Source organism: Drosophila hydei, unplaced genomic scaffold (genome assembly GCF_003285905.1).
Source record: "Drosophila hydei strain 15085-1641.00,03,60 unplaced genomic scaffold, DhydRS2 tig00000060-arrow-pilon, whole genome shotgun sequence".
NCBI lineage: Eukaryota > Metazoa > Arthropoda > Insecta > Diptera > Drosophilidae > Drosophila > Drosophila hydei.
In genome coordinates, this window is record NW_022045656.1 from 6,860,243 (window position 1) to 6,872,274 (window position 12,032).

A 12,032-nucleotide genomic window follows, 5' to 3' on the forward strand; every position below is an offset into this window, starting at 1 on the left:
AGCCATAGAATTCCAAATAGCAGCTAAAGGGGACACAGTGGACGGACCAAACAGACACCTAATGCCACGACAGGCCAGCTAACCAGGTTGGTAGCAACTGCTGGTATCTTAGCTCAGCCTCCTCACGTCCTCTGTCTGGCCATACAATATATTGCCGTTGGCCGCATTCAGAGGCATTTCATTATGGATTGCATCCGCTGCGCTCGATGTTGCTCCAAATGACTCACAATTAAGTGCGATCCGCATGAAAAAAAGTGAAGCCTAACTCGCTTGTCTCTGACTGCCACCGAAAGCGAAAGCGAAATTGTTATTTTGTAACATGCAACCGCAACAACAACCACACAACAATAGCAACAACAAGAAATATTGACGCGGCGTCTCGCAATAATTGCGGGCAAATATTACATGAGAGCGTTGAAGTAGCTTCGTTGGTTGCCAGCTTCAATGCGGGTTGGCCTCGTCTAACTGCATATTATCGAGACAGTCGATGACGATAACAGCAACTACAACAACAGCAACTACAACAACAACAGCCAAGCTGACATCATAATTATCGATTGTACTGTGGCCGCCGCTAGCTCAAGTAATTATGCCAAAAGCGCGTTTATTATGTATGAATAAGAGTGTGTTTGTTTTTGTGTTTAGGTGTCTGTATGTGTGACAGACTGACGAAAGAAAACGCAAAGCAATTTTGACTTAAAATGAAAAATGAAAAGCTTTAAGAAAATACGTGAGGGAAATCGATCTGCGTATGTAGCCGCTCATAATCCAAGGCGACTCATCTGTACTCTTTCCGCAAATCTTATGTAGATACCTATGATAAATATATAATATAACATATATATATAATAATGATAAAAATACTCTACAAGTATTGTAATAAATTCTGCGGATCGTGCTCTAAAAAGAGACTTCGGAGAGACGGACATACGGACAGGGCTCAAGCGACTCAGCTTGTCATCCTGATAAAGAATAAGAAATACATCATCTGCCACTGCTCCTGCCTGTGACATTTTCACAAAACCATTTTGCCCAGAAATCAAATTTCCAATGGGTTTAGGGTATAAAAACTGTTTGCGGTGGTGGAAAAGAAAATTTGTAAAAAAAAGCTTGAGCTTTTGCTTATTTGGAGCTTGCAGCGTTCGGCGCTCAGACATGTTTGCGGCATGTTACGAAAGATATGGTTACAATTATTATATCATCTACATCAACAAGTGTACGATCTGCCGACTGCTCAACATCTAAGCAATCAATTAAGAACAAGTGAGAATATTGCAGTCGGACAAGTTGCATAAGACAACACGAAAGATTACTCCATATTCCTGAAGTTACTTCTATAAAGTTATAAATTTATTGAAGATTATTTAGCGTTTCTGTATAGAAGGCATCCCAAGATTTCTGTTGAATTTCCGATTTTGATTGCTCGCGCTGGCATATTTTGCTGTTACTCATATCAATTAGTTTTGCACTCTTCCTCTGCCTGTCCCTCAAGCTCGTGGAGCTCACCAAATAAATATTTACTGTGTCCGTATTGTCACCTTTCTCAGCATCTTCCTCCCCATCGAATACTCCTAACATTAATAGCTTCTTCCACACGGGGTAGGTCCAGTAGAAAGCTACAGCCGCTAACGATTTCCAGGCATTTCCCGTATTAAATAGAGCAGGGCTCGCGCTAAACGGGAAATAGCTTCCTGCTACAAGGTTATCTGCGTCATTCATGCCTAAGCACTGATAAAAAAAAATTCCCGAAATAAATATTTAAAACTAAAAGCGAAAATTTTCCATATAATTTTAAAATTTTCCCTAGTGTTATTTTATGAAGTCTGTCGAAAATGAATCATGAATTTAATCGTCTATAAAAGTGCTACTCAGAAATATTCTCTAAGCAAACGTGACCATTTGTTTCATAATATATTAGAAAGTAGAGTAGAGCTTGCACAACTATATTAGAACTCTGTATATAGAACTCTTGATTATATCGGCTTGAGCCGGGGCTGCAGTCAAAATAAGATGTTAGCCGATCATAAATTCCCGACAAATCTATAAAAAATGCACTGCAAGCGTACTTTTCGATGTGTCATATTTTAGCCGAACGTCGACAGAGCATTTTTTACCAATTTGCAATAGTGCCTGAGACTGCTTAGCAAACTTTAGATGTATTTTTGTTTACCATCGTCGTGTTAGCTGCCAGCATTCATAATCACGCTGTCGCAGACCGTAGCAGTTAAGTTGCTTCGCTTGGCACCTGCTCTAACTGTCTGGTACTGCATTATGCCCGACTGTTGTAACGACTTTGCGGCAGGTAAACAAATTAGTCAGATTGCAGAAGCCTTGCCTATTGGACTGTTTCACAATAGAAACTAGATATAATACTCTGCTCAAAAAGTTAGCTTTTTTAATTTGCCATTAACGGTAATTTTTATTTAGCATGTCAGCCAAGTTCCACTTGAAATCGAAGCAGAATCAAATTTCTAAACATTTAAATTTAACCTTTCATGCAAATCAACGCTACGCAACAATTTTTTTCTGTGTCCTCATCTCTTCCCACATCACCAGCTCACATCTCGCTCTTGACCAAGCTCTTCTTGCCCAATCCCATATTGCGAAACTTGACATATAAAGCCCTAGTCGAATACAAGACGACGGCACCCGCAATGAGCCAATAATTGCTTTGCACAAGATCTCCTCCAGCTGTTGTTGCAGCTGGTGCTGGTGTTCCTGCCTCACCTTCACCATCCATATTTAATAGATTCTGATTGTGAATGCATTAACGCTATTGTTTTAAATGTTCAGTATTCAGTAACCAACTTTACTTACTTCTGTCAATCACTTTATTTGTCAAATCAGAAAATTAGTCGGTGACTTTTTCAACGAGTTAAAAATATTATCGAAAAATTAAATCACTTTTTATTTGATATTCAAATTTAAAGAATTTTGTAAAATTGTTGTGTGTTGCTTTCAGATCGAAGTACTGAATACGAATGATAAATTATTCCACATTCAGGTTGAGGGTCGTAAATTGACTGTTAGTTAGCAGTCAACTTTTATTTGAAATAATTGTAAAACAAAGTAGTGGAAATATTTGATTTGGTTAGAACGAATGATATGCAAAGCACCAAACATTGACCTATTGCAAATATTGATAAATGGCAGTGTTAATCCTAAGCAGAAGCTTGTGAAATGGAAGGACACTCAGCAAATGCAGAATATATAGAATATCGTAAAAACAGGATTTCTCAAATTAATGGTCCATAGTAGAAACTCAAGAGGCTATTTAAATCGCTTATATTTGGGGCAAAGAAAAGTATATGTAGGTAGGTAGATGATTTCACAATAGTTAACAATGGCACAGTGTTTGTAGCACTTATCATTTTACTTACCGTGACAGACCCCATAAGGCATATGTATTCTAGATATGAACGAAGGGATGAGTCCATCTGTCGTATGATCGCGACGATCTAGTAAATCATAAAAGCTTGACTCGACAGTTGAAATAGCCGTATACTCATGTACGCAGTAAGCGTGATCATGCTTTTCAGTAACTCATTCCATTTTCATTTATCCATGAAAAAGCCAAACCGAAGGTAAGCAAACTACTGCAGCCTCATTTTTCTTAATGGCCAATAAGCCTGATGTCAGTCAGTCCACAAGAACATTTGAAACGTAGAACGATACTTCCTTTAGCTAAGGTCAAACATATTGTTAAGACCCACTTTACTTTGCTATATCCACTGACATGGTCCAATTACAATAGATAAAAGCAGTTTTACTCCCTTTGGCATGATGGCCCGATAGATATAATAAAAATTTATTTAATTTCCCTTAAAAAATCTTTACAATTAAACAAATATTAATCAAATCTAACGTCGCAGTCGGTAGCGACTCTATCACATCCTAAATTCTGTCAGTTCCAAAACATCTGGACTTTTCCGATTAACCAAGCCCTTAATAAGCGAATACATATAATTTCTTGCCCTATTATCAGAAGTCCACAATAATTAATGAGATTTCCGATTATGACCCAATTTTAATTTTTCTAAAGTATTTCTCATTTAAGTAAAACAGTCATAGCCATGCGGTAAACGTAAATTTTGCCAATTTATTTCTCAAAGCACCTCACTTGTCATTGCAGCACAAACGACGAACAATTGAACTAGGCAACAGCAACAATGGTTTAGTGTGTTTTTAAGAGATCCTTAGGTAGAAGGTAGAGCGTTGAAATTAACTTGCGACCCCCTAAAATCGCAAGCACTCCAACGCCTCAAAGCTGTCTTCCATATGTTTTAATACCTTGTTTATTTTTGTATTCCCGTCCTCTCGCTTGTTATTAACTATTATTCTTCTTGCGGGTCTGGTCGTTCTGAGCAAAGTTCCTCGCTCTTGACAAGGCTCATCTTGCCCAGGCCCATATTGCGGACCTTGACATATAAAGCCCTAGTCGAATACAAGGCGACTGCACCCGCAATGAGCCAATAATTGCTTTGCACAAGATCTCCTCCAGCTGTTGTTGCAGCTGGTGCTGGTGTTCCTGCCTCACCTTCACCATCCATATTTAATAGATTCTGATTGTGAATGCATTAACGCTATTGTTTTCAATATTCACCATTCAACTTTACTTACTGCAGTCGATCACTTGTTACCTCAAAGCAGAAAATTGGTTGGCGACTTATCGAACGAGCTTAGAAATGATCGAAAATGAAATGACTTTTTATTTGATATTCAAATTTAAAGAATTTTGTAAAATTGTTTTGTGTTGCTTTCAGATCGAAGTACTGAATAGGAATGAGAAAGTATTCCCCATTCAGGTTGAGGGTCCTAAAATTATTGGCAGTCGCCTACTAAAAATTTTTTTTTATTTTAAACAAGTAAGAAAGCTCTAGTCGGGGTGCCCGACTATGAGATACCCTGATCCCAGTCCTCCGATCTGAATTTTTTAATATTTTCCGTAGTTTGTATCGAGTATTCAAAAAAAAAATCTACCGACTCCGACACTTCATAATTAAAAAAATAATTAAAGCCTTATTGTCTCATCGCCGAGAGTTTCGAACCCAAGTTGGTATTGATAGTCACAGAGCTCGTTAAAGGTATTTCATATCAGTAAATATCTGTGGATAACTGTCTGTTCGTCCACCAGTATAAATACTGTGATCGTGTCAAACATAAGCTAGACTTAAAATTTTAAATACCCATTTACTCGTGTTTGCCATACGCACTTGCTTCACGATAAAAATCGAGTTAGATATCGTTTATTAATCGTAAATGGAACACCGCAAAAGTTGACTTCAGCAGCAGAAATTAGCCGATAAGAGAAGACATTAGCCCAATTGTATTCGAACTCTGCCCGCTAGCACAGCTTATTCATACATCAATCAAGATTAAAAAAATATAACCACGCATAAACGTAAATTTTATAAATTTATTTTTCAAATCATTTCAACAGCAACAATGGTTTAAGTATATTATGATATCTAACATAAGTAATCTCACGTAAGTAAATGTAGACCGTTGAAATTATCTTACGACTCCCTAAAATCGCCTCAATGCCTCGTTGCCATCATTCGTGAGCTTTGAATAAGACTTTTTCTCTTGCGAGACTGGTCGTTTTCAGCATTGTTCCCGGATATTGACCACGTGGATCTTGACAGGTTCACCTTCCCATATAAAGCCCTAGACGAATACAAGATGACTGCAATCGCTATGAGCCAATAATTGCTTGCCACAATATTCGCAGAAGACTCAAACAAATTATCGAAAATGTCAACTGAGTCTCTAACTGCCATTTGCAATGAATAGCCTGATTGTAAATATATTAAGGTTATTGTTATCAATATTCAGTATTTAATTTTACTTACAGTCAATCACTCGATGTCAAAGCAGAAAATTTGTCGGTGACTTCTTGAACGCGCTTAGAAATGATGGATAAAAGAAATGACTTTTGATTTGAGATTCAAATTTAAAGAATTTTGTGAAATTGTTTTGTGTTGTTTTCACATTGAAGCACTAAAGAGGAATGATTAAATATTTCTCAATCAGGTTGAGGATCGTAAAATGACTGTTAGTTAGCAGTCAACTTTTTTCCAAAAAAATTTCGAATGAAAGTAGTATTTTATTTGGTTATAAAAAATGAAATGTTAAAGCATCAAACATCGACCGTTTGCAAATATTGAGGAACGGCAGAGTTACTCTTAAACATTTATAATTTTCTTTGAACATTGAACTTTTCCCATACGTGTGTACACATACATTCAAATTTTTTTTTTCTATTCGAAGAATCAAAATTGCGATCGAATTTGCAACTGAATGGGTAGGCGCGCATTAGCGAGTAGTCCAAGGACATGTTTTATTGTTATATTTTATTTTTTTATTATTAAGTGGCGGTGTAGGTGGAGTTGATGCGCATTGCGTAAAAATTGTGGGTTCGAATCTTGATGTGGTAAGGTTTTATTTTTATTTTTATTTTTTAACACTCGATACAAACTACGGAAAATATTAAAAAACGCAGATATGACTGGGATCAGGGTGTCTCCTCGTCGGGCATCCCGCCTAGAGTTTTCTTACTTGTTTTTTATTTCAATTTATTGCAGCTTATTATCCTAAAAGCTATAGCGGTTTTAGCGCTTAGCCTTCACTCGTGATTGGGCTTTTAAGCCAGAGTATACTGCTGAAATCGAGATTTATGTATTCATTTTTCTATTCTATTCTACGGTTTTCCAAACTCATCTGATAACGCGGCGTATTGGTATTGGTATTGGTATTCTTAGCTAGATTTCAACTTTGTTGGTTAAAAAGCACGCCACAGCGATCTCGTTAAACAAGAAGCTAAAGTTAAAAATTAAAATATCCGTCTTTAGCATACGCAGTAGGAACTATAATTGTTTTCGATAACTCATCCCATTTGCTTATCGATAAAAATCGAAAATTGTACTGTTTTTTAAGCGTAACTGGAATATCATTAAAATTGGTCACATCAGAATTACAGTAAATATTTCTGTAATGAATAACAAATTATTGTATTTTGTATTTTGGAGACCTCCTCCGCGTCTGCCAAATGTAGACTTGTGCTTGCGCAGATAGATATAAATGTCATTATCTGATCGTTTGATTAAGAAAGCCCATCTAGAAAAACTATTTCCATAGCAAAGCCCATAAACATAGTCCATGCGAAGTTGCTTTGTGTAGAATGATTGAAATACCACCTCCTCACAGGGCTCAGGGTGTCGCCAAGTCGAGCAGTTTCGACTAGATCACTCTTACATGGTTTTTAAGGATCGTTCGTACCTTGAAAAGAGGCCATATTTTTGGCATTTGGATCAATTTCATATATGTTCAGCCTTTTTGTCAGAGGCTTTCAACATTAGACGCCTTAAGTTTTAAGAGGGCAACTGGACCTTAAAATGTAAGCAACATGTGCAATTTTTTTTATTGGACTAGGCAACACCAATGGTTTAACTGTGTTCCTATGAGATACTTAGGAGGACGGTGAAGCGCTTAGACTAACATGCGACCCCCTAAAATCGCAAGAACTCCAATGCCTCAAAGCTGTCTTCCATGTCTTAATACCTAAAGGTTTAATTTTGCCTTCCCACCTTTAGTTTTTAACCATTCTTCTTGCCGAACTATTAGTTTTGAGCGAAGTTCCTGGCTCAGGTGAATCTTGAAAGGTTTATTTTGCTAGCTTAGCTTGCAGACTATGACGTCCATTTGTATTGGACATTTTTTGATTGTGAATGCATTAACGTTATTGTCTTTTGAATATTCAGTATTAAAATTTACTTACTGTAGTTGATCATGCTCATATATATCATAAGCTTAGGCTCAAAAGCGATGGATAAAGATATTTCCGACATTCACGCTGCAAATAAGGCATTAAATCTTTATAGAGCATCGTTAGCTGATGTCAACGGCGACTCAAAAATCGAATTAATATTTTTCTACCATCACAGAAATCTAATATTTGTCATGGCGATAATGACCCAACTTTAATTTTTCTAAAGTATTTCTCATAACATTTAAGTAAAACATACATAGCCATGCGGTAAACGTAAATTTTGCCAATTTATTTCTCAAAGCACCTCACTTGTCATTGCAGCACAAACGACGAACAATTGAACTAGGCAACAGCAACAATGGTTTAGTGTGTTTTTAAGAGATCCTTAGGTAGAAGGTAGAGCGTTGAAATTAACTTGCGACCCCCTAAAATCGCAAGCACTCCAACGCCTCAAAGCTGTCTTCCATATGTTTTAATACCTTGTTTATTTTTGTATTCCCGTCCTCTCGCTTGTTATTAACTATTATTCTTCTTGCGGGTCTGGTCGTTCTGAGCAAAGTTCCTCGCTCTTGACAAGGCTCATCTTGCCCAGGCCCATATTGCGGACCTTGACATATAAAGCCCTAGTCGAATACAAGGCGACTGCACCCGCAATGAGCCAATAATTGCTTTGCACAAGATCTCCTCCAGCTGTTGTTGCAGCTGGTGCTGGTGTTCCTGCCTCACCTTCACCATCCATATTTAATAGATTCTGATTGTGAATGCATTAACGCTATTGTTTTCAATATTCACCATTCAACTTTACTTACTGCAGTCGATCACTTGTTACCTCAAAGCAGAAAATTGGTTGGCGACTTATCGAACGAGCTTAGAAATGATCGAAAATGAAATGACTTTTTATTTGATATTCAAATTTAAAGAATTTTGTAAAATTGTTTTGTGTTGCTTTCAGATCGAAGTACTGAATAGGAATGAGAAAGTATTCCCCATTCAGGTTGAGGGTCCTAAAATTATTGGCAGTCGCCTACTAAAATCAATTTTTATTTTAAAAAAGTATAGCTAAATAATGTATAAGTATTTTGTTCGCCTGGAAATAAAACGCACGATAAATTTTTTGTGTTGATGGGGTAAAATGTGGCTAAATGATTTTGACAAAGTGAAGCAGTATATTCGGCTTATGCAGTACCTGTTTTGCTCTTGTACCTCCTTCCGCATGAACGCAAACCAAACATATACTTGCATTGACGAATAGGTGGGCTTCGAAAATATGTTGAAGATTTCTTTGGTTTGGAGTGTGATCCCCAACATTTACACTTACTTAGCTTTACACTTAAACGACTACTCAAAAATTCTATATGCACGCCAACTGGGGGCGTTAGAAATCAGGAGAACCATTTTTACTTTTAATTTTACGGCTAGAAATTTAAAACTTTAAGACTAAGTTACTAACGACATCGCCAGTTGAATAACATTTTTCAATTACAATTTTTTCTTGGGTACATCTCGTTCATGCCTTTTTACATACATAGCCCAAGTCGAATATAACTCGACTGCACCCGTTGTAAGCAAATGATAGTCAAACCTCGATGGAGCATATGTTGTTACCAATTTGCAATAGTGCCCGAGACCGTTTAGCAAACTTTAGATGTATTTTTGTTTACCCTCTCATCATTTTGAACATGATGTGGCGAAGCCATCGTCGTGTTAGCTGCCAGCATTCATAATCACGCTGTCGCAGACCGTAGCAGTTAAGTTGCTTCGCTTGGCACCTGCTCTAACTGTCTGGTACTGCATTATGCGGCAGGTAAACAAATTAGTCACCGATTGCAGAAGCCTTGCCTATTTGACTTTCTGTTTCACAATAGAAACTAGATAGAATACTCTGATCAAAAAGTTAGCTCTTTTAATTTGCCATTAACGGTCATTGAGTCAAATTCCACTTCAAATCGAAGAAGAGTCAAATTTTAAGACAAACGAATTACTATTTGTCTGTGTCCATATCTGTTCCCTGACGACATAGATCTCATCTCGCACGTCGAATATAAGACGACTCTACCCGCTATAAGCCAACAACTTTGCATCCGTTCCTAGTGCTATTGCGCTGTTAATCACAAATCTGTCGAGCACTTTTATGCGGCTGGAAAGCAAAGCAGTTGTGAAATATTTAACGTTCTTGCTGTGAAAAATGTAAAAAGGATTTTCAAGAACATTTTCTACGAGCCTGGCAGAGCTCGCAGTCCTGCGCAGCCTGACTATGGAACTATAATGTTTAGCAAGGGGGCAGTATGGTCAGATTATTTGATGACATATAAATAACACGAAATTTACCAAACAATATTTGACAGGTACCTATTCATACTAAACAGTTATTTATCGACAATATAAACTACATCGCCAGGAAGTTCTAGCTGCCATGTTCTAGTTGAGCACTGACAATGATTACAGAAGATGCAAATTGCCTCAAGCATTATATCTTCAATTATGTACGATAAGTTTTATATTAGAGTTTGGCACATTTTAGCCAAATGACAGCCATAGAAGTTTTGGCAGCAACGTGAAGCTCTGGCCAGACTTCCACTGTCATCGCGTATCGTGGCATGATTTAGGCACACGCGTGCCTCATTAGCCAATAACAACCATCACCTCGACTGCTACGACTCAGATTCATCCATTCGATTTATGGCCATTCACTGCTCAACTTTATCTATCTATCTTAGTGCCATTTTAGTTATCAACTTTGCCAGCGTTTCGGCCAGTGTTGGGGCTATACAGGTTCATGGGCAAACAAAGGCAAAACAAAGCACTTTTCGCACGCAGCTTTTGGGCGTTCGCTGGTTGGCTTTTATGCTTTATAGATGTCTCCGAGTTGGCTCCGCGTCTTTGCCTTGACTGCGCCATAAATCTTTTTATGATTTTTGCTTGGCGCTGTCTCCATGTTCTGACTGTGACGCATATGACTTTCGCAGTATGCGTGTGTTCATGTGCCTATATACACTCTTAATTACATATATATATATATAAATATGTACATGCATACATACACATACATTTATATACAAATAGATGAGCTAGTCGTATTTGATTTAGTTGGCTCGCAGAAATTTTTAACAAACATTTCATGGCAGCACGCAACGCCATTTTGGCGACTGCCTTCACGAACGACGCACGCGACACCAACACCAACAAACACACACACATACACATACAGAGAGACTGTGTCTAGCTGGGATTTGGCAACTATGGCGCCGCCAATGACAGCAGCAGCGACTGCGATGCCGATGACGAGCGCCACAGTTGGTTTGGGTTTGGCATAAGGCAGGCGCCAGCAAAGCTGTAAAATGGCCAAATGGTGTATAAAAAAAGTGCTGAAATAGTTGTCCTCGACCCAATACTCTGCGTAGGCACAAGGAAGTCAAAATCAGTGCCAGTTGCCATGAAGAGGCGACGGCGGTCAAAATGTTAATCAAGATTTCCCATTACCTCGTCATAGTCATCGCAGGAAACATTCCAGAGCTCAGACTGAACGAGTGTTATGTTTCTTATTGACATTCTGATTATATATTCAAATTCAATTTATTCATTTTATATATTTAATATATAAATATATATGATATATATTTATATAATAGATTCATATATATATATATATATGCCTTTGTTAATGTGAATTGTAGTTGTAATTTAATCAGTATGAAAGTACAAATTGTTGGCCTCAACAGCAGGTCCCATAACAACAACATAAGCCTTAAATACGCACACATACTCAGCTGCTGGCAGAGGCATAGGCAGCGCACATAATCAGATGTTGTGCCACTTTGGCAATGCACAAAAGTGCAATTGAGTTGAAAGACGTGCCAAAGGGTCTGGCCTGCCTTGGCTCTGGGAAAAGCCATAAAAATGGCACTCGCACATGCACAGGTGAAAAATTGTAGCGTAAAATTCATATTTGATGACTTTTTGATTGCCAGCCCGTTAGTCGTTCTCCACATCATCATCATCATCATCATCATCATTATCATCATTGTGATTATCAACATCAGTTGTAGTTGTCGGCGTTGATCCAAAGCAATGCCAAGCACCGGGATTAAGTTGAAGCCGGATTTGGGCCAAGCACTTCACGTGGCCGCACAGCTGCCGCAACTGCCACACACAACTGACATCCCGTTTGTGGGCTTGCATGTGTGTGTGTCTGTGTGTGCGGCTTGATGTGTGTGCTGCACTGCGCTCCTTTTCATTTTTCAATTGGTATTTTTGTGTCGTTTTG

General features: G+C 38.0%; 1 protein-coding gene and 3 long non-coding RNA genes across 4 annotated transcripts in view; 1 reads left to right on the forward strand and 3 right to left on the reverse strand.

Moving 5' to 3' along the window:
* The window catches only part of LOC111595460 (protein muscleblind), a 191,203-nt gene that overhangs the window by 14,157 nt on the left and 165,014 nt on the right, over nt 1–12,032 (forward strand). The gene's annotated exons all lie outside the window — the stretch shown is intronic.
* LOC115482767 lies at nt 2,671–2,997 on the reverse strand. Its single transcript, XR_003944122.1, has 2 exons — nt 2,818–2,997; nt 2,671–2,752 (listed from the first exon to the last, which is right to left on the reverse strand). It is a non-coding gene; the product is annotated as an uncharacterized LOC115482767 (long non-coding RNA).
* LOC111595492 lies at nt 5,403–5,968 on the reverse strand. The gene is made up of 2 exons (XR_002751190.2): nt 5,853–5,968; nt 5,403–5,794 (listed from the first exon to the last, which is right to left on the reverse strand). It is a non-coding gene; the product is annotated as an uncharacterized LOC111595492 (long non-coding RNA).
* On the reverse strand, nt 8,030–8,746 carry LOC115482766. Its single transcript, XR_003944121.1, has 2 exons — nt 8,578–8,746; nt 8,030–8,519 (listed from the first exon to the last, which is right to left on the reverse strand). It is a non-coding gene; the product is annotated as an uncharacterized LOC115482766 (long non-coding RNA).